At 54.3% G+C, this 27,516-nt stretch overlaps 3 long non-coding RNA genes across 5 annotated transcripts; 1 reads left to right on the top strand and 2 right to left on the bottom strand.

Moving 5' to 3' along the window:
- Positions 1-2,704: 2,704 nt before the first annotated feature.
- LOC123392100 lies at positions 2,705-5,354 on the bottom strand. The gene is made up of 2 exons (XR_006606780.1): positions 4,957-5,354; positions 2,705-2,841 (listed from the first exon to the last, which is right to left on the bottom strand). It is a non-coding gene; the product is annotated as an uncharacterized LOC123392100 (long non-coding RNA).
- A 4,649-nt stretch (positions 5,355-10,003) lies between these two features.
- On the bottom strand, positions 10,004-12,409 carry LOC106003509. Its single transcript, XR_001176038.2, has 2 exons — positions 11,774-12,409; positions 10,004-10,550 (listed from the first exon to the last, which is right to left on the bottom strand). It is a non-coding gene; the product is annotated as an uncharacterized LOC106003509 (long non-coding RNA).
- An 839-nt stretch (positions 12,410-13,248) lies between these two features.
- Positions 13,249-27,448, top strand: LOC106003510. 3 transcript variants are annotated; one of them, XR_001176040.2, is made up of 3 exons: positions 13,249-13,383; positions 24,466-27,071; positions 27,160-27,448. It is a non-coding gene; the product is annotated as an uncharacterized LOC106003510 (long non-coding RNA). The 3 variants fall into 3 exon arrangements; XR_001176041.2 differs by having other exon boundaries at positions 24,466-26,221; positions 26,479-27,448; XR_001176039.2 differs by having other exon boundaries at positions 24,466-25,885; positions 26,033-27,448.
- The last annotated feature ends 68 nt before the right edge of the window (positions 27,449-27,516 follow it).

Below are 27,516 nucleotides of genomic sequence, written 5' to 3' on the forward strand. Positions count from 1 at the left end.
TTCCCTTCCGGTGGCCAACTGGAGATGGTCCCCATGGACTCAGCGTGTGCGTGAGAGAAGCGTTGTCTGCACTGCTCCACGGGAGAGTGGCTCCTGCAAAGTCTGTGGTTTTGTCATGCGTCATTTCGCCTTGTGTGAGGTGTTCCGCGTTCGGCGGTGGGTGGCGAGCTCCTGTGACAGCACCCGGGAGACACGGGGCGTTCTGCACATACCCGCCGTCCTTGGGCCAACGTGCAAGCCCCTGCAGGCTGGCGTCGGGCCCTGGGATGTGTTCTGGCTGACGGAGCGGGAGCGGTCGTGGCGTCCCCCCAAGCTTTATAGGAGCCGAGGGTTTGCTTGGGCCCAGGTGCCCCGGCTGTCTGTCAGGAGGTGGTCACCTAGGGCATAGCTCCGTGTCCTAAGAAGGTCTTCAAATGTCCCGACATGTCTCCAAGGCAGGCGGGTCCCTGTGCTGCCAGCCTTCCTCCCTCCGCCCCCAAGAATGGGCTGAACTCTGCGGTCATGGTTATTGGGGAGGAAGCAGAGACGGGGAGGGCGAGGCGGCCTCGGGGCGGAAGGGAAGGTGCTCAGGGTGCTGGTGGCTGTGGCATCGTGTCCTTGCCAGGACAACAAGCGACCTTCGTGGAGGTCATCACCTGCGGCGGCTCTTCTCCCGCACGGATTCAGTAGCCAAACGGAAACTGCGTGGCTTCAGTGAGACAGTGACCCTGCGGAGCCACGGGCCGGGGAGGTGGGCAAGTCCACGGGCGCCACTAGTGCCGGCTCGGGCCGATGGAGAGCGACGGTCGATGAGCCTGTTCCAGTCTTGGCAAAAACCACATCCTGCTATGGGGGTTTCCCTCGGTCCCCACGTCGCCCCGAGGAAAGTGACGGTTTCCTCCACCCTCGCTGTGACATGATCCTGGATGGCAGCGTCGGTCGTGGTCATGGTTTCCCGCAACAAACTCCGTCGACGTGAGCATTTGCTTCTCCATTTTCCCACGGCGTGTTTCCCGAACGAGCAGTGGTGGTTTCATGAGGACACGTCGGCTTCTGAGCGTGGACCGGAAGTGCCTTCGATTCGCTGCAGGGGACGGCATGTCGTGGCACACCCGTGACCCGGCTGGTGGCCCCGCCGTGTGGGCGCCTTCGCGAGGTCTCCTGGCACCTGAACCAGGTTGTGGACATTTTATGACCCAAAGAAACATTCGATTTGAAATCCAGGGGACTGATTTAAATACCCACACGGATGATTTTTACTATTTAGTCGGTGGAATTCTGGAACCTCTTTACACGGCGTGCGGGGAGGCCCGAAGGCAATGCCACGGCCTTGAGACTTACTGATCAAACAGCCCTGAAGAGAGCGTGGCGCAACATTAGAGTGTTCTGTGATAACAAAAACGGAACAGCGATTCAAACCCCTAGGAAGTGAAATGCTGGAAAACTTGAGAACAATATTAACAAATTCTTACGTTTATCCGTCTTGCCCGTTTGCCAACGTGTCTTTGGGATTACATGGATCCTCTCTCTGGTGCTGGGGGTTCCGTCTGTGTCCGTATTTTTCTTTTGAAATCTGTGGAACATAAGGAGTAGCGCAGCGGACCCCAGGGGAAGGGACAGAAAACCGAGTGGGAAGAAATCAGAGAGGGAGACAAGCCATGAGACTCTGGACCCCGGGGAACACACTGAGGGGAGGGGAGCCGGGGTGGGGGATGGGGTGACCCAGGGACGGGCATGGCGAGGGCACATGTGACGGTGGGCGCTGGGTGTCGCACACAACTCACGGACCACCGAACACTGCACCAAACCCTAATGTTGTCCTCCGCAGTGGCCAACTAGACACAATAATAAAAAATCAACAAATAACAAGTAGAACATGTTCCAGGACATGTGGACAGCTGTGCTGTGATCACCCAGGGTTGTCGCCCAGGGTGTTGGGGAGAGGCCGGCGCTCCAGCCGCCCCCAGGGAAGCGCTGACCTCATCCCCGGGAGAGTTATTTCTTGCTTTAATTTAGAGCGTCCCGCCTGGGCTGTGCGTCTCACCCCATCTGGTCCCGTCTGTGAGGGAGACCGCCGCGTGCGCCCCGGGGGCGTGTGTCCTCCGCTCTGAGCTCCGCTTCTGGGATTCGTCTGTTTTCTGCGCATGGAAGCGAGTGGTTCAAGGGCACTGGGGCGTGTGTATCTTTTCCCCATGGGGTATGTGTCCATTAGCATCCTTTCGAGTAAAGTTCAAATTCCCTTTTGGGTTTAGCTAATTGGAGCTAAATGACGCTGCCTTTAGACGGTCGTGGGGACCTGCACACGTGGGAACAAACGCCAGGAAGCCTGAACTGGGGCCGAACAAAGGAAGGAAAAGAAAACATGGTGCTTCCTAGTCCGCGTGGGGGTTCTGTGGGCGGAACAGACGGTTAATAATGTTCATCAGGGCATCTCAGAACGAGAGGAAAAATGAAACTTCACGTGCCCTTGTCCTTGAGTGAAGTCAGCAGAGACTCGGGTGAGTTGGGTTGGCCCGGGTCTGGGCTGGGGACTGGCCCTGGGCTCCAGATGCGACAGAAAGGCAGAGGGGGTCGGCGCGGGCGGCCTGTCTGCGTGCTGCGGCGCTAGGAGCCGGAAACGCGGGGGTGGGCTCGCCACATGCATGTCGTCCTCCTCAGACCACGAGGCTGTGCGCAGTTTGCAGATCCTGAAATTGTGTGAGTGTATCTGTTGATGCCAAAATACCTCTTGAAAGATGCAGGAGAAGCCGGCTCCACGGGTGGCATCCAGGGAAGGAATGTGGGTGGCTGGGGACGGCGGTGGGAGGCAGACTGCCCCGGTACCCGTTGTAGCTCAACGTCTTGAACTATGTACTGATATCCCTTAAAGAAAAACAATTAATGTAACAAAATTGTCAGCACATGCACATGACTCATGCTTTAGGCCCCATTAGCATCAGGTAACTTTATAATCAGGAAAGCAGGGGCGCCTGGGTGGCTCAGTGGGTTAAGCCTCTGCCTTTGGCTCAGGTCATGATCTCAGGGTCCTGGGATCGAGGGTCCTGGGATCGAGCCCCGCATTGGGCTCTCTGCTCAGTGGGGAGCGTGCTTCCCACCCCACTCTCTGCCTGCCTCTCTGCCTACTTGTGATCTCTGTCAAATAAATAAAATCTTTAAAAAAAAAAACAACAAAAGAAGCGACAAGAAGAGCAATTCTGCAGCTGATCCGGGGAGAAGCAGATTCCCTGACCTGGAGGTGATTCTGATTGGAGCAGCTGAGATCCTCTCCGTTCGGGGACCCATGAGGCTGCCTCAGGAGAGGGGCCCAGGGGAGCCGGGGTCCTCAGAGACAAGGGGGAGAGAGAACCAACACACTGAAGAAGCCAGGGCCCTCCGCAGAGGGACACCCCCACACAGGAGCTGAGCTTTGGAGCCTGAAGGCTTCGCTGCAAATAAAAAGTGCTGAAAGAACGTTTTCGTGGCTTCAAATAACTGTGATGTGTGATAATTTTCTGTGTTATTTAGGGCTGTGATGAAAACCTATAAATAACTTGAAGTGTGAGGTCTGCAAGCCATGTTGGTGCCCAGTCCCAGCACAGGTGACGCTAAGGACACGTTTTGGGGTGTAAAACAGGGGCAGGAAAAGTGGGCTGGCCGAGGGGAGCCTGAGTCGCGGGTCCTGCTCCCTGGGACGGTGGCCAGGACGCTGCCAGCAGTGACGTGACCCACGGGGACAACCTGGGCGGGACACGGCCGGTGCGGAACGGAACGCCCTGGCCTGCGGGGGTGCGCGGCCCATGCAGCAGGCCCACGGAACGCCCCCATACATGTCCACCCCAAGCCCCTTTCCTCTCTTCCTTCTAGAGACAGAAGCCTTCTTGGGTTTGACCCTCCGTCCTGACTGTGCCCTGCTCACATCCCGGGTCTTAGTGGGGACCAGAGAAGCTCCCACCCCAGTTCCTCTCTGCTACGGTACATGCACCCCTACCCGCTCTCTGGGGGACGCCTCTGCTTTGTAACGGAAGTCAGGAGCCACTATGGGAGCTATGACAGTCAACCAAAGTGACCCATTCCCCTAGCCCAGGAGAGTCCCCAGTCCACCCCTCCTGGCCCCTAAAGTCTAGACAGCAAATAACCCCCAGGCCGCTAGTATTCCAACACGGATTTTAAAATGTGTGTAGCTAACATCTACAGTGTAGCTGTATATAATATGCTATACTAGGTGGCTGTTACGTATTTTAAAATAATATACACCAATGGTATTTTAGTATACACACGTGCTATGTGTTCAACCACATCTGTGGTTCTTGTCTGCACACGTCCATGTAGGTGATGCAATCGCTGGCCCTTGGAGCGAGCCGTGCACCCCACGAACAGGCCTGATTCTTATTTTCTGGCTAAAGTTCCTGAAGAGGATCCCACACTGGTTACCGGGTCTATCAAAGCGGCTATGGCTGAGACCATGGCTGAGACCACGGCTGAGGCCACGGCTGAAGCGTGTCAGTTTTGATTCCCAGCAAGGGCCTTGTCCCGGGAGCTCACGCGTAGCCGCAAGGTCGATAAGGGGAGGTGAATCCCATCCAAGTCCCCGCGTTTCCTAGAGAGGCGAGGAGGGGTCATCCTGCGCCGAGGGGGCGGTCAGGCTCCCGTCCCGAGTCTGGGCTGCGGTGCAGACGCCCTTGGGCATCCCGTTATTTTAGGGGGAAACTCACAGCAGGAGGTAAGACTCATGGCTCAGCACAGGTGCCGAGATTTTCAGTCGTTGCTGTGACGTTGTGAGCCGGCACAGGAGACTGTCAGTGAAATGCTCTTAGTGACGTGACGGGCGCCGTGGTGGCTTCGAGCCCTGCTCTCAGCCCCGGGGAAGCTTCTGTGTTTGGGGAAGAGTCGGAGAGCGTCCCACCCCGCAGGCTAGAGGGATGGGCGTGCGGACACGGAGGCCGACGGGGGACGGGCCCCCTTGTCACCTGGCAAACCGGCCGCCACTTGGCATCTTACCTTCTTCATTCGTCATGGGGTCACCCACGTCCCACGGAGCCAGCGCGCCTCGCTCAGGGTGGACACTGCAGTGCTTTCTGCGAGGCGGGGGCATCTCCCGAAGCCCACGCCCCCTCGGCTCCTCCGTCGGGGCAGCTCCGAGCAGCGTCTGGGTGAACGCAGAGGGCAGGAGAGGGACGGCGGGAGCCAGCGCGGGAGAGATCGATCCGCTCTGCTTCCTGCGTTCTGGGGCTGACGACACGGATGACATCCGTGGTGCGAGGCTCCGGGAACCGTGTCACTCTGCTTGACCGACAGTGTCCCAAATACTGTGTTAGATTACACTGTCTTTAAGAGAAAAGGACAAGAAACGCCAGCCTTAAGTGATGTGGATTTTTTAAAAAATGCGTTTTCCAGAAGCATGCATGTCTCTATTTCCAAAATAGAAAAAAAGGAAGTCCTAGCAACCACCACGGAGCAGGTAGGACATGGTAACGGCCTTCTCATCCGATCCCAAATACACGTCCATGCGAGGTGCTCTTGTGACTTACGTTTCACAGCTGAGGACATCAAAGTTCAAGCAGTGACTGTCAAAGAGCGAATTTGATGGTTTCAGAACCAGGATTTGACCTCTGGTTGCTCTGGCTCCAAATCCTATGCTCTAGGGGCGCCTGGGTGGCTCCTTAGTTAAGCATCCACTGTTTTTGTTGTTGTTTTGTTTTTAAGATTTTATTTATTTATTTATTTGGGGGAGACACAGCGAGAGAGGGAACACAGGCAGGGGGAGTGGGAGAGGGGGAAGCAGGCTTCCTTCTGAGCAGGGAGTCCGACGGGGGGCTGGATCCCAGGACCCCGGGATCATGACCTGAGCCGAAGGCAGCTGCCTAACCCGCTGAGCCACCAGGCGCCCCCGCATCCCACTCTTGGTTTCGGCTCAGGTTGTGACCCCAGGGCGGAGAGATGGAGCCCCATGTTGGGCTCTGCGTTTGCAGGGCGTCCACTGAAGCTTCTCTCCCGCTGTCCCTCCCCCAACCCCACTCTCTGAAATAAATGCACACATAAATCTTAAAAAAAAATCCTGTACTCTTAACAGCCGTGGAGCAAGAACTCTCCCCCCCACACCCAGTTTCATCCACCAAGAGAGCTGTCATCCACGTTTTACAGGACTTCCTTCCTGTTCCGTCCTCTGTTCTCGCGCACACACACACACTCACACACTCACACACTCAGTTCTGGGTAGGTAGGCTCTGTACACATGCACACACTTACACACGTGCACACACTCACGCACGTGCACACACTCACGCACGTGCACACACTCACGCACATACACTCACACGCACATGCACACTCACAGACACAGGCACGCTCACACACTCAGTTCCGGATAGGTAGGTTCGGACAAGTCATCCCGTTCGACAGCTGGTCTTTCTCACTCAGCCCCGTACCTGCAGATCTGGACGTGTCGGTCTTGTGGCGTAGCACTGAGGTTAGTGTGGGGAACAGTGCAGGAGTTTGGTTCACTCACCTAGAGAGACGAGCTCCAACGTCCCGGCACCTGTCATGTCAAGAGCATTACTTGGGCCCATTACGGCATTTTGAGACTGTTCTTTGTCTGCTGTGAAGGTGCCGCCATGGCTTTCTGCGTGCAGTGACCCTGCAGGTGAAGAGGTACAGCCGAGCTCAGGGTGCGCCGTGGTTTCTACGGACGGTGGAGCCTTGTTGACCGCTCCAAAAAGGAGACACTCTTCTGAAAAAGTTCATTTGACTAACACGTGCTCTGCACGTGACCTCGTGACCCTGGAGACGGATCTGCCGATCCGTTTCCAATCTGTCTCTGCGACGGTCTGATGGACGAACTCCCAGACCCCCCTTTCCTGCAGGGAGGCCGAGTGTGGTCGGGAGGCTGGTATTTCATGCCGATGTGGCAAGACGAAGAGTATTCCATTAGCTCCTGGGGGAATGTGTCATTAGGTACATTCTTAGAAATTCCGTAAGCTTCCTGGGACCTGGTGGCCAGTCACGGTGACGAGCAGCACCTTCCCAAACCCACCTCCTGAGGAACACGCCTAGGCCAGCCCCAATCTCAGCGTGGGCGCCTTCCTGGTGATGAGACCTCAGCCCCCATGAGTGTTCTGCCGAGGCATCGAGATCCATGCTGGAGGGGGGCGGTGAGGAGGGGTGTTTCTCAGCTTGCTGGGTTTTGTTCCCTCAGCCAGGGAGTACCACTCCGTGTCTAAACACTGGAGCTCTCTTTCAGAGCTCGCTACCCTGGTTTCTAGAGTCTGACTTATATAAGAAAGTGCATTTTTACAGTAAGGCTAAGTTTATTTTTCTGTGTCCCTTATATTCCTTACAGTCTATGAGACCTAAGAACAGGGATTATGGGTTATTTATTTCTGCCTCTCCAAAGCCCAGCAAAGTGATGAGTACCTATAGGAAGCAGTTAATTAATGCTGAATTAAGGGGGAAGGCCAATGTGTGAAAGGAATAAGTGCTGAATGAATGAGTGCAAAAACAACCCAAGGTAGTGGAGATATTGACAATATGATGATGACGGTGGTGATGGTGATGATGGTGATGGTGGTGGTGATGGTGGTGATGACGGTGATGATGGTGGTGATGATGGTGATGATAGTGGTGACGACGGTGGTGATGGTGGTGATGGTGATGGTGATGATGATGGTGAATGGTGATGATGGTGGTGATAATGGTGATGGTGGTGATGGTAATGATGGTGATGCTGATGGTGATGCTGATGGTGATGATAGTGGTGACAATGGTGGTGATGGTGGTGATGACGGTGATGATGGTGATGATGATGGTGATAATGGTGATGGTGGTGATGGTAATGATAGTGATGATGATGATGATGGTGATGATGGTGGTGATGATAGTGATGATGATGGTGATGGTGGTGATGGTGGTGATGGTGATGATGATGATAGTGATAGTGGTTTTGGTGATGATGATGGTGATGGTAGTGATGGTGATGGTGGTATTGATGATGATGATGGTGATGATGGTGAGGATGCTGGTAGTGGTGATGATGGTGGTGATGATGGTGATGGTGGTGATGGTGATGGTGGTAACAGTGGTGGTGGTGGCGGCATTGATGGTAGTGGTGGTGGTGGTGTACATGTGTGTGTTCTCTGAGAAGGGAGGCGATGGTAGTCTTTTGGTGTGTGTGTGTCCATGTGTGTGCACACACACACCCCGCGGTCTTTTGGGCGACGTCAGTAGGGAGGGCACAGTGTGGTTTGCTGGCAGCACATGGCACTCCTGCCCCAGCACACAGAAAGGATTACTAGTTTTGATTCCTGGGTTCAGCTTTGGGAATATGGAGGGAGAATCTTTTTTCTTATAATCTGGTTTCTGTTGGTTTGTTCTTGGAAGTAGTGAGTCTTTTCTTGCACTGGCTTGCTGAGCTGAGCAAGTGGGCTGGTGGTAAAGCCGACTGCAGGGACAGCGGGGAACAATAGCTAATGGAAGGTGATTGCCTGTAATGACACTCTTTGAAAGTGTCAGATGCTTACACACTAGAGGAGGAGAGAATAATCGTCCGTATTTCAATGAAACTCTCTTCATGGTACCAGAGGTGTGAGCAGTCTAATGTCGCACCCTTCCCGGGCTCCCAGCTCCGTGACCCATTAGAAACTCCTACGGGATTGGGTCTCAGGAGCTCCGTGCTGCTGAATTCCATCACCAGGTGGGTGCTTGGTGTCCGTGGTCATATGCCTCTGGACGGAAGTGCTGAGTTGGCTGACTGATCCTTTACATTATGAATTAACACCTTAAAAGATCTTGATTCTTAAGGAAAATGTGGTAGAACTTCCAGTAACTGTGGAGAAGGTGTAAGGAAACTCTGATGGTTTCTGATCTTGCTCACATTCAGCTGCCCCTTTCTGGGCAGGCAGTCGGACAACCTCTCAGCCACTGAGCATGTGAACACTTGCACTGAGACCCCAACCCCATTCACAGGTCATAGTGTCAGACCTTTGGGGCCACATACCATGAGCTTCCTGTCCTGGCCACAGTGTGTTCCACAGGGACCCAGCTCACCGTCCAAGCCCAAGGCTGCCAGCCTGCTGCAGGAGAGGAGCTCTTGTCGGCAGGGGGGTTCTTGATGTTTCCGACTCTGGTGACTTCGGTACGACATCACGTGTAACATGGGACACCAGCTCTGGGCTCACCTGTGGACACTCACAGACCCCTGGGCAGCGGGGCCTCTCCCGGGCAACTTTGTGGGAGGGCACCGGTGCTTCTGAAAGGCACCAGGCCTCGGGAGGACCAGAAGGAGCCCCAGGACCGTAGCTAGGCCCGTTTATAGGTTTAAAACTTTCTTTGCATCTAGCACAGTCTGATTTTTGTCTGCTCCCCGCACTGGTTTTTTGACAGCATGTAATACATGCTCCATTCCAAGACACACACGGACAGAAGTAGATAAATGAGACATTAACATTGTCAGACTATTTGTCTGAAATCAAAGTCCAGAGAGAAACATGCATTGTGAGTGCTGCTGGGGGCTCCTTGTGCCCTCCCCACCTCAATGTGGAGTGTCCTGGGGTCTGGAGAAGGAGAGCCTATGTCTGTGACGCGCTCCCGCCCTGGAAAGCTGAGGGGAGGGCGAGTGTCTCCATCTGTTCCAGCTGTGGTCCCAGCCAGAGGCCACGCGGGCCCAGTGACTGCGGCAGTTCCCACCTGTCGGCTGAGCCCAGGGAATCAGAAGTGAAATCCAAGATCAGCTCAAAGAATCCGGTCCCGTCGTCTTTGCTTATGAAGCCAAGACTCGCGAAGGGGTTTGAGCTCCTTCAAGAAAACCGTTCTTCAAACACCAAACATGCAAATGTACAAAAATCACATCCCCCCCATCAGACAAATGATCTGAAGCAGCAATGCCTCACTCGAAAATTCCATCAAACTGTGTCTTTGAACAGAGAACGCATTACAGACTGTCAGGACCCGGCGTCAGAAGTCGTAAACCCACAGTCGCTGCTAAATGCAGACGAGACTTTCACCCACAGATAAACTTTCAAACTCACATCATTTAAAAACCAACCTGGAACCCTTTCAGATTCTAAATACATACACTTTATTGAAAAAATAATCTTAGAGTTTTTTTGTTTTTTTTTTTTAAGTTCTTTCCTACGCGATGAAAATTCCTAGACAAAGCAACGTGCTCCTTAGGGCCCATCCAGACTCTGTCACGTGAGGCCCGCGTGGACGGCGCTCCTCGCTTGCTGTGAGCGGAAGTCCTGAGCCATCAGTGTTGGCTCGGTAACGAGCTCTCTTCCGCTCTGTCCTCGCCTCTGTCATCCTGCCCCCCACCTCCCGGGCGATGTCCAAGCACCCACCTCTTCAGCAGAAACCCGTGAGCTGGCTCCTCCCGGTCGTCAGTTATGGGGAGGCACGACCGCATGCACAGATCACTGTTCCCCAACAGAGATCCTGAAGGAGGGCGTTTGACGGGCACCAGCCTCCGGGTGGGCACCCTCCGGGCGGGGACCCTGCAGAGGGCAGTCTGACAGGGAAGGTCGGTGCCCTACGTGTGCGCCCATCTGCGGGAAATGGCTGTTTTCTCAGCTTTCTCTGATGGGCTCTTTCGGTCTTTACGCCTGTTTTGAACAGAATAGAAGGTTATACTCAGCAATCTCGGGGAAGGGGGGCGTCTGTTTTGGAGTTATTCCCTGAGATCGCGTATCCGCTACTGTGGTTCTGGGCTGTTCACCCTTCTCGCTCGGGGGACACAGTCAGTCTTGCTGTGTTCAGTCTGTGGGTCCCCCTGCTTGTTTTCAAATCAGCCCGAAAAAAGGAGTCTTTCATTTTCTAGTCTTCATCTGGTGACGGCTTGCATTTTTTTAAAGCATTCAGTGTCCTCGTGAATTAATTTCTCTTCTATCTCTTTCTTTCCAGAAAAACAAAAAGCAAAAAACAAAAAACCTCGCGGAGTATCATTTTTGACATTGACTTTGTTTGAAATGGCGACGTGTGGCTCGTGCTGCCTGAAGCATCTAAGACCCCCACAGGACCAGAGGAAATCCTGGGAGTTAATGTGAATATTTCGTCTCCCGCTGAGACAAACCCCTTTATTTTCAACTAAAGCAATCTTTCCTTCCCTTCCCCCCCTTCCCGCATTGTGAGCGGTTCTTTATCAGCATTTCTCATGAATGACATGCAAATGAAGACTGTGTCAGTCACAGGGAACACGGATATTTATTTTCTTCTCCTCCTGCTTCGCACTGAGGCCAAGCGGCAGCCAGCGTTCTCCCTCCTGCTAATTCTCCGCCTGCAGGGTGGCTGGTGCCAGCCCTTTTGTGGCGGGATCTGACACCCAGGGCCAGTCAGTGCTGGGGGCTTCTTACTCCCCTGTTCCTCCCAACCACAGCCCCCCCCCCATCCAGCTGTCTGTCCCCGTGCGACCCCGGGGCCCTCCCAGCGCTCCTGGGGGGCAGCTCAACCCTGAGCCACGCGTGCTCACGCTGACGGAGCTTACTCTGAGAAAGAACCATCCAGAGGAAGACTCTGAACGTGGGGCTTGGGCTCTGGGCTGGCCCTCCAGAGGGCGGTCTCGGTAACAAGCGGGGAACCGCACACCGAGCTCGGGGCTGGGGTGGTTTCGGTGGGAAGCCAGAGGGATGTCGTTGTTTGCTCTGTGCCCTGAAGGGACTTGAATTAACCAGGCGTGAGATGAAAAACAGAACAGGCAAGTTCAAGTAGATTCTGGGCCTTGGAGGAAGAGCCACAGGGTGCGTCTATTTTTAAAAATACCTCAAATTTGAGCTTGTCATTGCTAGGGGTAGAACTGTGTCCCCCCCCCCCCAGGTTCTGAGCCCTGTACCTGGGAAGTGACCTCGTTCGTGGGGTCTCTGTGGCATAACCAAGTCCAGAGTGACTGAGTCCTTACAGGAAGGGGAAATGCCACGTGAGCACCCAGGGGTGACTCGGGCAGGTGCAGGGGTGGGGCGGCTGGGCGGAGGAGGCCAGCGATGGGAGGCAGAGGGCTCGGAGCCCAGCCGCCCCTCGGCCCCTCCCGGAGAGTGCGGCCCTGCCCACACCCAGACCTTTGGCCTTCCCACCTGGGAGGGGCGGGTTTCTGTTGTTCTAAGCCGCCCAGGCGGAGATGCTGGGGAGGCAGCCCCAGGACACCCACCCAGCCCCAGCGAAACCCTGGACTGAAATGAACCCGAACCGGGGCTGATGTGGGGTGACTCAGCTTGAGATGTTTTCCATCAGCAGCTTTGGAGATAGAACACAAAGGACATGACATGGCCCCTGTGCGCGTTAACACTGAAGGGAATTAAAATCTGTTTTGTCTGGGGCTTCCTGCTGAAATCCCAGTTGAAAATCAGAGATCTACGGAATTAACTCCTTTGTTCTCGGCAGACTCTCATGACCCAGTGCCGCGCCAGCAATGGGGGCACCGGCGGACGGGAGGCCCTTTGTCCCCAGACCTTTCCAGAACGATGCCCCGGACCACTCCTGCGCCGGGCGGGCCCCTGTGCGGCCACTGGGGAAGCAGAAGGGGTTTAGGTGTCGATCCCACTGCCTTCATGGGCTTTGGGCAGAACAATGTGAGTGCTACCCCTTCACATCTTTCCTGCTTTAGAATCAGACCATCTTGGTTGTAAAGCAGCCTCCAGAGCTCCTCCAGACTTCCTTCTGCCAGGGCCTTTCCAACGTGCCGACTCCCCTGGGAGAGGCGGGTCCGTGTGTCCCCACATGCTCAGCCCCGACCTTCCTGGGGCACGTCTCTGGCAGGCCTGCCCACTAACGCAAACCTGGGTGATTTGGTGCCAGCCTCCTGTCCCCACGCCTGCAGGGCTGGTTCTCAGATGAAGGTCGACACACACACTATCTCAAAGCAGGTGTACCCTGCGCTTCTAGGTGGACCCTGAGGTCAGCCCAGGGCCAGGCCCACACGTCCCGAGCTGTGTGCCCCTTGGGGCCGTGGGATGAATGCGTGCTCTGTGCGCCCGTGTCCTGGGCTGGGGAGAGGGTGGGAACCCGATCCCCTTTGTTAAAGTTCTGGGGGAATGTCAGCTGCTGATGGCCGGGGCGAACGTCCAGAGCCGTCCTCTGCTCAGCCTGGGCTTCTCTTGGCCTTTGCCTAGCCGGTCTGTAACCAGACACCAAGGACACAACGAGGTTGGCCTTTCTGCTTGTTTTTCACTTGAAAGGCCCTGTGAAACTGGAATTTGAAAAAAAAAACCATATATTTGTTTTTAAACGGCACTCCCTACCCTGGAGAAGGTTCTCCAGGTCTGGCAGTAACTCCTTCCCTTCCGAAGCCCCGGACCCTTCTGAGAACTTGCTGCTCGCCAGCACGGGGCGAGCCGCCTTCCTTCCGTTGCGGCCTTCGTGGTCACTAGAGTTTCGTCGGATGGTTTCATCGCCAGCACTTAATAGATGGACAGACAGACTCAGAGAGGACGTACAACGTGGCAGATGGTAAGACTGGGGGCCTAGAGGGGCAGGGGAGAGACAGCGACGGAAACGAGACAAAGACAGAGAGGGACAGACAGACAGAGCAGGGGAGAGGTGGCGGCGCTGTGGCCGGGGCGGGCTTGAGGGGGGGGCCTGCGGGAAGGCACTCGGGGCCACCTTCTGAGGGCTCCCGTGTCGCCGGCACGTCCTCTCCGCGGTGTTCCTGCTCTTCGGTGCCCACCTGGCGGTGTCTTCGGGCTGGTCTCAGGCCACAGAGGTCAAGCCAGCAGGTCTCTCACCCTGGCCCCCGCGGGGGAGCCCAGGACCTGTCTGAGAAGAAACCTATTTCCCAGCTTTGTGGCTTTTCCGCAGGGACCCCCTCCGCGGCCTTGGAGGAGCCGCACCCCGTCAACACAGAGGCTTTCCTGCACCGGCAGGCCCAGCCCCTCCATGGGCCTCTCCGTGGGGCCTGGGAGCAGGGCTGGGCCTGCCGGTGGGGGAGGCCCCGGAAGGGCAAGGTGACTGTGACCTTCCCGGGTGCCCTTCCCGTTCTCCTGGAGAGGAGGCTTAGGGTCTGTGTGAGTGTCGCCGCTTGTCAGTTTTAGAGGAAATACAGCAAGACCTGTGTACTCCTGTTTCCTCCGGAAGGAAGGGTGCCGTGCACTTGTCCCCGCTGACCCCGGACCTCCGATGCGTGGCCTCCAGACCCAGGGACACCGTCCTACCTACCGGCTGTGCGAAGTGTCGTGGTGGCCCTGGGAACCGAGCGTGGAGGTCTTCCTTGACTGATGAGGGGGTGACCTCCTGATAAGTCCGTGTCGGCCATGGCCCCCCGTGGTCACGTGGCCGGCATGGAGCTGCTGCTCGGGGCCACGGCCCAGCGCCCCGAGTGAGGATCTGAGTGTCTGTGGCAGGGACAAGATCCACATTCAAAACTCCAAGTATGATTTGTAGTGAAATGCATTGATTCTGCACCGCTGTGAATTCCAAACATCGTCAAGGTGAACTTGGAAAACCGCGGGCGTCTGTAGGAGGGACAGTTGGACTAAAATTGTATTTAGGAACATCGTCTCCTACATTAATGTTTATCGTCTGTTCTACACGAACGCACGTTTGCTGTGCAAACTTAGTTTTTAAAACAACCCCCTTCGCCTGTCTTCTGGTCAAAGGGCTGCTCCCTAGTCTAAGCCCCTTGGGGTAGAGGTGCTGGAGCCACGGCCACGAGGAGCCATGGCCACGAGTCTGTGGGCGCCTGCCTGGGGGCCCACAATGCCCCAAGAGAGAAACCGCCAGGCGGTCAGGATGTGGAGGGGCGAAAGAGTAGTGACGAGGGTGCATGTGGCGCAGAAACTCGTACACTGAACCTGCAAATACCTTCCTCTCGGCTCCTGGGAAGCAGCTCTCCCTCCATGGGTCCTTGGGTCCCGAGGTTCGAGGTTCGAGGTCTGGACTCTGGGCCCTCAAGTCCCGGGCTCTGTCTCTCCGGGCTGGGCCAGGCTTGGACGTCGAGAAGCTTCCAGGCCATTCTGACGGGCGCCGGAGGCAGGAGCTGCAGCTGCGGACTCCCCGGGCACGGCCTGGCTAAGGGAGCCGAGGTGGACCCAGGCCAGCACCATGCAGACCCCATGGGGGCACACCCACAGCCCCCCACACGGGCCACAGTCAAGGGACGAGCCCTCTCAGAGCGGAGCGGGGGCTCATTCCAACAGTGCCGGAGGGAAGGCCTGGCGATCTCCCCGCAGGAAACGCTTCCGAACGCTGGTCGTCATCAGGCACTTCATTAGCAAAAAGGGGGTTTTTCTCTTTTCTTCCGGTGCTCACTGCATTTGCCAGGGTTTGTTTGGGATTCCTCTTCTGTTCTCAATACCTCTCATTCTTCTTCCCTCGGTGCCTGTGTTTTTACTCTTTCTCTTGAAGAAGGTCCCCACGCTGTGCACTGTCCCTGCACGGGGAGGTCTCCCGGCTGGGGGTGGGGGACCCCAGGCCTCAGAGCCCCCAGAGGGACAGACGATAGTGCATGGTCGGTGGGGGCGGACCGTGGCCACAACGTGACCCGCGAAGAGGTTTAAGAGCACAAAAAAAGCACAGATCTGGAGCAGTTGCTGTGAGTCTGGAATTTTAGGGAGTGGCAGGGAAGTGGGAGCACGGAATGTTAAGGAGCGCTGCGGGCGGTCGGCCTGGATTTCCGCCCGTGCGTGTGCGTGCGTGCGTGTGTGTGTGTGTGTGTGTGTGCGCGTGTGCGTGAGCGTGTGCGTGTGTTGGCGGGAGCGGGAGGGAAGTGGGAGGCTGAGAAAGACGAAAACCCACCGCTCCTTCCCTCGAGCACTTTCCTTCTCAGCAGCAAGCCTTTGTGACGTGAATGTGACTGGATTTATTTATTCATTTTAACGATCTTTATTTCTTTATGTGAGAGGGAAAGAGAGCACAGCAGGGACAGAGATGCACACACCCCGCTGAGCAGGGAGCCCCACGCGGGGCTCGATGCCAGGACCCGTGGACCGTGACCTAAGCCCAAAGCAGACACTCAGCCCCCTGAGCCACCCAGACATCCCCTGAGTGTGACTTTAAACAAAGACTGAGCCACAGGGGACCCAGGTTCTTCTCAGGCCACACCGGGATCAATGGCCAGGACTCTCGTCCTTCCCTTTCTGGACTCCCGGGTGCCCTTTGCAGCACGGGCTTTGCTGCCGTGTCCTCCCAGGAACACCCCTGGTCCCTCCTGGCATCACTCAGGCCACCCCTGTGCCGAGTCCTCGGAGGTAACGGCTGTGCCCACCCTGTGTCTAGCCAGACAGGTGCCGTTTCCAGAACATACTTGCACTTTCCACTCCCTGCCCCTTTGTGAGTTTGTTCTTCCCGTGGGCTCCCCTTCTCTACCAAGGGGCCCTCGGGGGCACAGCAGCATCAGGATGTGCCCCCGGCCCCTCCTCACCCCAGGGCTGGTGCTTTCCTCACCGGCCGCTCTGCGGTCCTCGTCTGCGGGCAGCTGGTGCTCTGGGCGAATGCTGTGTGCAGGGAGGGGAGCCTGGGAGCCTCTGCCGGATCCGCAGCAGACTTGTCCGCGACTTGTCCCTGCGTGGACCTGGCTGACCCCTCATGGACGGGGTCACGCCTGCTCCGTGTCATGACCCCGGCACCCGGCCAGAGCCTGGCTCGCAGGCGGTGCTCCGGGGAAGAGGAGGACGGCGAGTGTGGCCGCTGCGTGTCTCAGTCCTTCCTTCTCTCTTTGGGGGCACATGTCCCATGGCGCGGAGGAGACCTTGGTTCCCGTGGGGGCAGGTGAGGCTCGCAGCCATGTCCCTTGTCTGTGTCCCCAGTTGGCAGGCGTGGGCAGGAATCCCACAGGGCGTCTCCCTGTGGCCTCGAGAAAGGCTCCCCTGCCTCAGAGCAGAGGGGTATCGCGGCACAGGGGCCGTTCCAGTTCTCCCTGAGGATCTCTGAGGGTTTCCAGCCACCAAATGTGCCCGGGGCACATATGTTGGTGGGTGAGAGTCTCGCGGGGCGTCCTGGCGTGTGCATGTTTTGGAGCAAGTCCTCAGGCTCTCCTAGTCCATCCTTCTGTGCGTCAGGATAAGAGGTAACCGTGTTCCCGTGGCTGGCACAGCCGTGCTCTGACCGCAGGGCTGTGGCCGTGTTCCCGCCCCTCCCGCGAGGCAGCCTCTGGGCGTGCGTCCCCACAAGCACGCACCGTGCCCTAACCACAGACCAAGAAACCGCAGCTCTGGGTGCGCGTGGAGGAACGGGGAAGGTTTGCCGTCTCGCTGCCTGGGGACCCGCAGAGGGTGTGGAAGGAGCCCAGGGCGCCTTGGCCCTCGGTGGGAGCCGTGGAGTGGCCTTCGTGATGGGGACAGCACTGCTCACCTGGGGTGGGGGCTCCCCAGGACACTGCAGGAGGACAGCGCGGAGCCTGCTGACCGGTTAGCTTGAGGTCGCCACGGGCTTATCGTCGTCACTCACAGCCTCACTGGGATGAGCCCCTGGTTCCTGCGAGGTTTTGCTGCCCGACACTCTGGAAGGAGTGATGGGGCTGGACAGAGAGCGAGCGAGCAAGCCCCGGCTTGCAGCCAGGAGCCTGGAAGCATCGGGAGCTCGTCTGTTTGGGGCCACAGCAGCTGGCCTCGGGTCTTTTCTGCGGCCACTGCGGTGGGACACCACAAAGGCAGGCGTGGCCTGCAGCGGGCGGGCCGGGCACAACGCCACCGGCACGTGGTGGGGAGCCGCCTCCGGACTCGCTGGCCAGAACCGCGGGCCTGCCAGTCTTCCGGGCTCTGAGGATCCATGGGGCCACGGACCCAGGCCCGGCACAGAGCTGCAGCTCAGGAGGGCAGGGGTGGGGACAGCTCGCGGGCTGCTGCCCGGCCGCCTCCTCTTCCAGGCCTGTCCCGCCACGGTCCCCGGCAAACAGGCGCAGCGCAACCGGTCTCCAGGAGGTCAGGTGGGGGCTCCCGAGCCTGCCCCCAGACTCCCCATGACAGACGTGCTACAGTGCGGCGCCTTCTGTCCTCCACCAACCCCGCGGGGTGCTCGGAGGCGATGGATCCGCGCTCGGTCCCACGATGCCGGCCGCCGACATGGGCGAGTGGCCCGCACGCAGCCTCGGGCCCGGCTGGAAAGGGACGCGGCTGCCTGCGCCTCGGACCAGAGGCGGGGAGGCTGGTGTCCCCTCTCAGGGCCACGCTGTCCGGGGAGCGGCCGCAGAGCCTGCCCGGAAGCTGGACCTGTCCTCTTGTTACAGCAAGACGGAATCCAACGTTCAGATCTGGGATCCGGGATCGGAAGAGAGCAACTTCCTTTTTCTTCTCTTTGTTCTCGTCCTTGACTCTGAACATGCGGTTTGAAGGGTCACATCAGTCTTGTTTGCACCATCGATAACATCTACGACAATTTCTGCTCATAGGAGGGTCTCAGGAAACACATGATTATTACAAAGTCACTGAATAATTCAATGAATAAGTGAGTGATAAATGAAATAAAGAATGAGTGAATGCTATACTCTTGGTCTTTTATTGTTTATATAACTGTAGTCAAAGCTTCATTCATAAAAGTCTCATTTGGCACCACCATTTGTGTTTACAATTCAACAACAACAAAATGACCCAATTAAAAAATGAGCAAAGTACTTGAGTAGACATTTCTCCAAAGAAGACCTGCAAATACCCAATAAGGACAGACAAAGATGCTCAACATCACTAATCACTCGGGAAATGCAAGTCCACGCCGACGACGTGGCTTCTAGCAAAGGACAGAGGATAGCGAATGTTGGAGAGGAGGTGCAGAGGTTGGAGCCCTGCGCCGTAGCACGGAAAATGGTGCCGCCATTATGGAAAACAGTTTTCGGGTTTCTTAAAATTTTAAAAATAGAATTACTATTATGGAAATCCCACTTTTGGATCTGCATTCCAAAGAATTTAAAACAGGGTCTTGGAGCGATATTCGCACACCTGTGTTAACATAACATCATTCACAATAGCCAAGAAGTAGAAGCAGCACAGAGATCCATCACCTGGTCAGTGGAGAAACAAAATGCGACATATGTATAGAAACACATATACACACACAACGGAATATTATTCAGCCTTGGAAAAAAAGAAGGACATTTCATCACGTGCCATAACCCGGCTCAACTTGGAGGACACGATACTAAGCCAAATAAGCCAGTTAAAAAAGAACAAATACTGTATGTTCTAATGCATATGAAATATCTACAGGCGTCAGCATGGGAGAAACTGGAGGGAGAAAGGTGGCTGTGAGGGGCTGGGGACCGGGAGATAGGAGGCAGATTGGTGCTTAACTGGCACAGAGTTTCAGAGTTACAAGATGAGAAGGTTCTAGAGATCTGCGGTACGGTCGTCATTGACCTGCGTGCTTGAAATGCTTACGGTGGGAAAGGTAGTGTTGTCTTTTTTACCATGATAATAATGTAAAAAATGGATAAATCCCTTAACCAACACAATTTTCCAAAACTAAGTCAAGAAAAGATTTCAAAAACCCTGAATATTAAATATTCTATTAAATAAATAAAGGTCATAATGATAAATCGTTTCACAAAGAAAACTCGGGCCCAGGTGGCTTCACTTTATTCCTCATAATACCATCAGATTTCTGAGGAAAAGTAAAATAATTCCACCATCCATTTAAGAAAAGGAAGAAGAAGCATCTCCGAACCATTCGATGAGGTTAGCGTGACACTGGTCACCATCTGAGAAAGTCACAAGCACATATTCCTCAGGAACAGACTTGTAAAAATATTTAGAAAATATTAGATAATAAAACTCGGCAGCATATAAAAAGGATAATGCATCATGTCCAAATAGAATTAATCCCAGAAATTCAAGACTGATTTAACATTCGAAAATCAGTTACTGAACTGGAAACAAACAAAATGACCCCAACTAGTTAATGATAAACACATTTGGTGTCTCCATAAAAACGGAACACTGCTCAGCGATGATAGAAATGTGCCAACAATATACATTTCAATACGCATTGCGGCAAGTCACCATAGCCAAACCCTGTGCACAGTATGATTGTATGAGTAGGATAGACAGAAAATGGAAACGTTCGAGAAGAAAACACAGATGAGTGTTGCTAGAGGCAGCAGGTGGGGGAAGGAGCTGATTACTAAGGCGTAGGAGGGCATTTCTTTTGGGTGATGTAACGGGTTTATCTCGATTGTGGTAATAGTTAAAATCTGTGTGTGTCAAAATCATAGAACTTTATAGCAAAAACAAAGTGAGTTTTGCTATATGTAAGCTACACCTCAACAAAAAATTTAAACAATGTAATTCACTATTTAATAAGATAAGGGAGAAAAATCATATATTTATCTCAATAGATACAAGAAAGACATTGTAATCCTTCAGCATCCATGCATGAAAAAACTGAACGAACGAAAAATAAATGAAACATCTCCAACCTATTAAAGGACATCCACACTGAACATCCTTCTAATGGTCAAAGATTCAGTGTTTTTTCGCAAAGACTGGAAAAAGGCGAGAATGTTCATCCTCATCACCTCTATTTAATATTATCCTGGAAATATTAGTCAATGCAAACGTCAGGAAATGACACGCGTACAGATAAATAAGTAAACTTGTGTCTTTTTCTCAGATAACATGATCCTATACATAAAAAGCCCAATGAATCCATAGACACAAAATCTATTAGAATGAATAAATGAAATTAATAAATAAAATCTATTAGATTTTATTTTATTTTATTAATAAATAAAATTGATAAATAAAATCTATTAGAATGAATAAATGAAATTAATAATAAAAATAGACACAAAATCTATTAGAATGAATAAATGAAATTAATAATGTCATAGAACACAAGACCAAGATAGAAAAATTTACTTCTGTACGCTCGCCATGGATGATTGGAAAGTAAAACAAAAATATTTCTACTTTGTAATAGCATCAAAAACACAAAATAATTCAGAATAAATATAACGGAAGATGCTTACAACTTGCACCCTGATTACTCTAAAACACTGCCAACAGAAATTACAGAAAGCCTAAATAAATGGAGAGGTGTACAGTATTCATGGGTTGAAAGCACCAATAATGTTATGAGGTCAGTTCTGCCCAGATTTATCTAGGTAAGCAATGCAATCTTAATCACAACAACAGCAAGCAATTTTTAGTGGAAATTAATGAGTTGTTTCTATATTATTTAAAGAAACTCATAAAGGACCTAGAAGATTCAAAAAAAATTTGATAAAGAACAGAATTGGAGGACTTGCATTACCTGATTTCAATATTGACTATAAATCATCTGTAGTCCCATAGGGTATTATTAGCATACAGAGAGCCACATAGATTATGAATCTCTTCCAGTAAATATACACCTGCATGTATATGGCTAACATACTTTCAGTAAAGGTGTCCAGGTTCTTCAACGTGGATGGGATAGTCGCTTTTCAACCACTCTTGTTAGAACAACCAGATCTCCACATGTCTCCTTGGCCCTCACCTCAGAACAAACACAAAGATTAACTTGAAATGGAAAAAATCCTAAATATAAAAGTTTAAACTGTAAAATGTTTAAAGACAAATTTTTTTTTTTTGCAAGATTGAAGAGGCTGACATTTCCTTAGAACACAAAACTCACTAAATGTAAAAGAAAAGAATTGGTAAGTTGGACTTCATTCAGATTAAAAACCTACTGTTCAGATAAAAAGTCAAGTCACAGATTTGGAGGAAACATTGGCAGCACATCTATCCAACAAAAGGATTTGTGACCAAAATACATCCCAACTCCAACAAATCATCCATCAAATAAGATGAACAACGTACAACGAACAGAGGAAAGACCTGAGCAGATACTTCACGAGAAGGTCTATGATAATGGACCCTAAGCTCACGAAAGGTACCTTACATCGCTGTCAGGGAAATGAGAATTAAAACCCCAGTGAAATACCACCTCACTAGAATGACTAAAAGAAAAAAGGTGGGCCATTCCCTGTGTTGGTGAAGAGCGGCAGTTGGAACTCACATGTCCCTATTGAGCGTGTAAAACCTCACAACCACTTTGGGAAAGGGTTTATCGGCTTTTTATGAAGTTACACACACAGCAATCTCACTCCCAGCTGGATGCCCAGAGGCAAGAAAACATACGCCCATGTAAACCTGGTAAACAAATGTAAACAGCAGCTTTATTCATAATAGTTCCAAACTAGAAACAGCCCACTGACCAAGAACAGAGGAACACACAAGCGTGTCACTGTACACCCACGCAACGAAGGGAACATAACCCCTGACAGATACAAGACGAATCAATTTCAGAAGTTTTTATTGCCCAAAATGAGGCAGACACGAAAGAATGTTCACGTGTGACTCCAGTGATACGATTCCAGAGCAGCAACACTACCCTGCGGTGAGAGCTTTGAGACCAGGGGTGAAGTACGGACCCAACGGCAAAGAGGAACAAGGAACTTTCCAGAACATCTTGATGGTGGCGTTTACCCAGGTGAGGAATTTGCCCCCAAATTAACAAATTCTGCACCTAACAGGAGTGCATCTGCGGATACAAGGCCGTTATGAAGCGTGAGTGTCATGAAATTCAAGGTCCTCCATGGGGGGGTCAGGGTGTCCAAAAACACCAAACGCACGTTGGAAGATTATGTCACCTAAACGGCAGGAAGTCTGCAGTTTTCTGCTGACAATATACACTCATATTTTTCTGAATTTGTAACCCCAGTGCTTTTTATTTTTTAGAATTTACCTTAGTTTCTGCAAGAGTGAAAAGCATGTTGGGAAACCCCTTCTCACTCGCTCCACGGTTCTTTTCCGGACTCATGACCTAGAAATTTGTCCTGCTCCACATTTGACGAAGGCCTTGTGGAGCAAGGTGTGAGCAGTTCTGATAGCTTGCAAGTGGGAGGTGCCTTGCGTGGAGGAAGACCTGCCTCTGTCACCCCAGGAGGGACTTACGGACGTGCCCCCCACCGCCTGCCGCCACAGCCCCTGGGAAGGCGTGCCGGCCACGCGGCCAACCACAGTGTCGGTTCTCCACATGTGCGCAGGCTCTGGCGTGCCACTCCCGTGCACTGTGGAGACCTCACTGGTTGTGGGGACCACCCCTAATGCACAAAAGCCACGATTCCTTGAATTCTCCTCTGGCTGCTTCCGTGGCTGCAGAAAGGATTCGCACCTGCCTCCCTCGTGGCGCCTGATGGCTCGTCAGTCTGCGCCCTGGCAAGCCGCTGTGGCCTCCGTGCGGCCGCCGCGGGACTGTCTCCCGGGACGCGGTGCCAGGACCCAGGCCCAGGGCAGCCTGCCCCCCCCATCAGCCCTTCAGTCCCATCATAGGGGTTCTGGCTGCAGCGCACACGTGTGCGTGTCCACACACGAGCGTGCTCTAGTGCCCAGGCACGCACGGGGCACACGCATAGGCCACCGTCCTGGCCTGTCTCTTTCCCGCAGCCCCACGCGGCCTCAACGACGATGCTTCTCCCTTTCTTCGCCGGAAATCTGGGAAATAGCTTAAATGCGGAAGATGATTCTACTTTAAGCCAGGCAGCCCTTTGTCTGATTACTTAGCATGCCTTGTACAAGAGCGCAGCGAGATTTACAGAATGAAATGGACGGAACGGGGAAGCACCCGGGACACAGGGACCCACGCGGGGTCTGGGGAAGCCCGGGGCAGCTCGCTGGCGGAGGTGGTGCCTGGCGGAGGGAGGGCGCTCCCGGGCGGGGCGACAGAAGGGCCCGAGCCCAGAGGTACCGGCTGTGTTTGGGAATCAGTAACTTCTTTTTATGACCTCCTTCAGAGTGGGCCCTAAAGGCTGCCTGCAAAGCTGTTTTGCTCTTTGAAGAGAAACAGGATCGCTAACGGTTTTTTTCGTTTTATTTTTTATTAAAAAAAAAAAAAAAAAAAGAAAAGAAAAGAAATACAACTATTATTATTCCTGCCCTTCCCAAGAATGTGAGGCTGGGCTCGTTCAACATTCGGGGTGTATTTGAGGAATCCTGCTAAACAGGGAGAGTTGTTATTCTTGTTTTTAAAGAGCTGCTAAATTTTATTTCAAGTTTTTCTTTATTTTTTAGAACGGCTTATTGATTTGGGAGAGAGAGAGCAGAGGGAAAGGCAGAGGGATAGAGAGAATCTCAAAAGGCCTTCAGCTGAGCGCGGAGCCTGGTGCGGGGCTCGATCCCATGACCCCGAGATCATGATCCGACCTGAAATCAAGATGGGCACTTAGCCGACGGTGCCAGCCAGGCGCCCCAAACATGAATCACTTTTAAAAGAAAAAGAAAAAGTCAAATGATTTAGCAGAAGCAAGTCACAGCAGTAACGACTCAGAAGGGGGGGAGACAGCCGAGCGCAGGTGTTTTGGCCGGTTCAGGTCCGCGGATTCCTGTCCTGGGACAGAGCAAGCGCGTGGGCCGGGTGTGGCCTCGAGGTCCCCGCAGCCCCCACCCCCCGCCTGCTGTCTGCCGCGCCACAGGTGCCGCTCGTCAAGGACACGCAACACGGTCCACGCCATGGGGCCAAAGCCATGTTCCAATGAAACTTTATTTTGGGATGCTGAGATCTGAATTTTTTACAAGTTTCATATATCAAGAAATAGTCTTCTTCTGACTTTTCAACCTCTTACAGGTATGAGAAACTGCAGGCTCCTGGTGTTAGGACATCAAGTGTGATCAGCACATTCGGCTCTAGGAAGACGCAGCCCTTCCTCCCCGCTCGGATGGAGGAACAGAAGACCAGGGCTCATGCCTCCCGTGGCTGCAAGGCTGGAAGAGACAAATGCTGAGCCTGGGGCACCCACGTACGCAGCCGTGAACACGTGACGTGGGGGTCACCCGCCTTCCCCACTCGGAACATGTGGGATTGGAGACAAAGACTTAGACCTGACTTTATCCGGATACCGTGTCTCTGAAAAGAAAGAGTAGACAGGTCATTCTTCTGCTCAGACCGTGTATTTTGCACAGGTATCACCTTGAGGAAAATCGGCACCACCTCCGGGGATCTCTGCTGACCCCTTAGAGGGAAGACACGGCCGAGCGGCGAGGAGCGGGGCGGTACCGCCTCGCTGCCAGGTCCCCGTAAGACAGGAATCGCCCGCCAAAGCCTCGTTCAGCGCAGACGGGATCTGGGATCGCCATGGCGACCGTGTTTTCTCAGGATCAAGGCCAGTTCCTTAGGAAAAAAATAGGGTTGTTTGCTTGAAATTCTCAAAGCCGCCTGTAACTTCAAAGCCATGCTCATTGTGTTTGAACTTTCTCGAATTATTGATACGCTTTGTTCAGAGTATAGATCTGCTCTGGAAAGCGGAGCAAGACCCAAACTGCAGAATGTCACGTGTGAGCCCGTGTCAGCAGGACAAGAGCAGCGGGAGGGGCGCTTGCCTGGCTCTTCTTGGGGATCCAGGTGGGAGGAGGGGGCGGGGCACTGCAGGTGCCGTGCTCTCGGGGCGGCTCCCTGTGGCGCCGGACACCAAGGGGGGGACAGCCCTCAGCACGACTCGGAGCACAGCTGACCCCACACTGGCTTGTCCAGGCAACCAGAACAGGACCTCGAGGTGCAGGCTGTGGGGCCCCCGCTGCCCCGGGGTCAAGGTCGGTCTGCGGGAGGATGGAGCGTCACAGTGCGGGAATGTCTGTCCCGGGATCTGACTGCTGGTTCCCGATTCGATTTAGGGTGAGGCGCATGTTAGCAGGCTGAGAAAGGTTTGTTTGATCTTAAGTGAACATTTCTCCTTAAATCGCCCGCAGGGTCCTTCCTGTCTTTCCTCTTGTGAGGCTGGGGACCGTCCGGGCCCGCGGTGAGGCTGGATGTGACGGAGGACAGGGCCTCGACTGGGCCTCAGTCCCAGATACGGGCCATGGCAGTGGCCACCCCAGTTAGGGCACCCGCAGACCAGCTCAGGGCACCTCATGGCCACAACCATGTAGGAAAAGCCCGAGACACAAGTCTGGCGGTAAACCTGCAGTGCCGGCCTCAACGGGTGTGAACGCCCCTAGGGCGACAGAGGGGCCAGCACGGAGCGCGGGAACATCGTCCCCTGGGGTTCCAGGTGGGTCGGAGTCCCACTGGCGCTCCCAGAGCTCTCCGGTGCTGGGGGACCCAGTGCAGTGGGGGGGGTGAGGGGGGCCGGCCCGGATCCCAGTTCTCACCTATCCTGTCCCCGCAGCCACAAAGCAACGCCGACTTCCTTCCTTAGTTCACAGTATCGTTGATGAAGGAAGGAACCCAAACGGCATAAAACAGGGCTCGTGCTTGCCTCAGCAGCCGGACACTTCTCTCCTCACGTTCTGAGCAGACAGGTGGACGCCGAGGAACGCTGCTGACTCCGCTGCGTCCTCCTCCTCCCGCTGGGGATGTCTCTCTGGGACACCTGCTCTACCAGCAGGTCGGCGGCAGGCCCGAGTGCCCCCTGCCCTGCCCTGGGCCTGACCCTAGCCAGGGCACTTACCTGAGCCCTGTCCCTGACCCCTGGCCTGACCCTGATCCCAGCCCTGACCTCTCCCTGACTCCAGCCCTGACCCTGACCCCAGCCCTGAGCCAGGCTTGAAGGTGGGCACCGTGGCCAGAGACGCTGCAGGCAGTAGGCAGAGTGCTGGGCCGCTCTCGGGCTCGGGGAGCCGTTGAGTCTCACTCCCTCTCCAGGTTAGGTGGACACGGGACCCCGAGGGTCGTTCACCTCTAACGGACACCTGCCTTGGGTTTGGAAAACCCAGACTTGCCGCGAGCTTGGTTCTCCCTTGGCTGCTGCTGCCCCTTCCTCGGCCAGACCCGAGGGCCTCCCTCAGTGGACGGCTGTGAGCACGGGCCAGGACGACACAAAGACAGCCTCTGCCCGCGCTGACCTCCAGGATGAACTCCTGGTCTCCTGGCAGATGCACGCTGGCTCCGAAGACCCCCCCCCCAATCTGACGACTCCCGCAGGGGGACCTCGTGTTGCTGGAGGATGCACGGTCCCTGCCCGTCTGCCGTGGGCGTGGTCACTTGACTGGCGGTGGGGCTTCGGCGGGGCCCCCCACATTCTTGGCCGCCATCCTTAAATCCCCAGCCCCCAGCCCAGCTCTGACATGAAAAGGAGCAGTGGGTCAGAGAGGAACCCAGGGAGCCACCGTGGGGATAACTGGAGTGTGGGCGGGCTTTACAGGAACGATCCGACACCGCCATGTGCCTGCGGGGGAGCTGGCTACTGGGCTCCCGGCTTCTCCACCCAGCTGCTCCCGGGAGAAGGCAGGACAGGGGTGAGTCGTGGGATGGAACTTCAGGTAGAGTAGGAAGCTTCTATTTTTAAAGGATATTTGACGATCCAGAAGCATAATGTACTTCCAGGTGATTCACTCAGGATGGGCCGGATGTGCTGGTAACAAACACGTGCAGATCTCAGCGGCAAATCAATGGACACGTCCGTGCGCGTCCACGCGTGTCACGCATCTGTCCGGGGACCGCGGGCCGGCTGACCGGGACGCCCCCTTGCTGCGTGACGTGGGGCGTCAGCAAGTCCTGCCAGAGGTCAAGGGGAGCTTAGGAATTCACGGTCCTCCCTCTGCCCCATTTTAACATTTTAACAAATTAAGCTTTTTTTTTTTTTTTTAAGATTTTATTTATTTGACAGAGAGAGATCACAAGGAGGCAGAGAGGCAGGCAGAGAGAGAGAGAGGAGGAAGCAGGCTCCCCGCTGAGCAGCGA

Source organism: Mustela putorius, unplaced genomic scaffold (genome assembly GCF_011764305.1).
Source record: "Mustela putorius furo isolate JIRA1106 unplaced genomic scaffold, ASM1176430v1.1 tig00000450_pilon_pilon_pilon, whole genome shotgun sequence".
NCBI classification, from domain to species: Eukaryota; Metazoa; Chordata; class Mammalia; order Carnivora; family Mustelidae; genus Mustela; species Mustela putorius.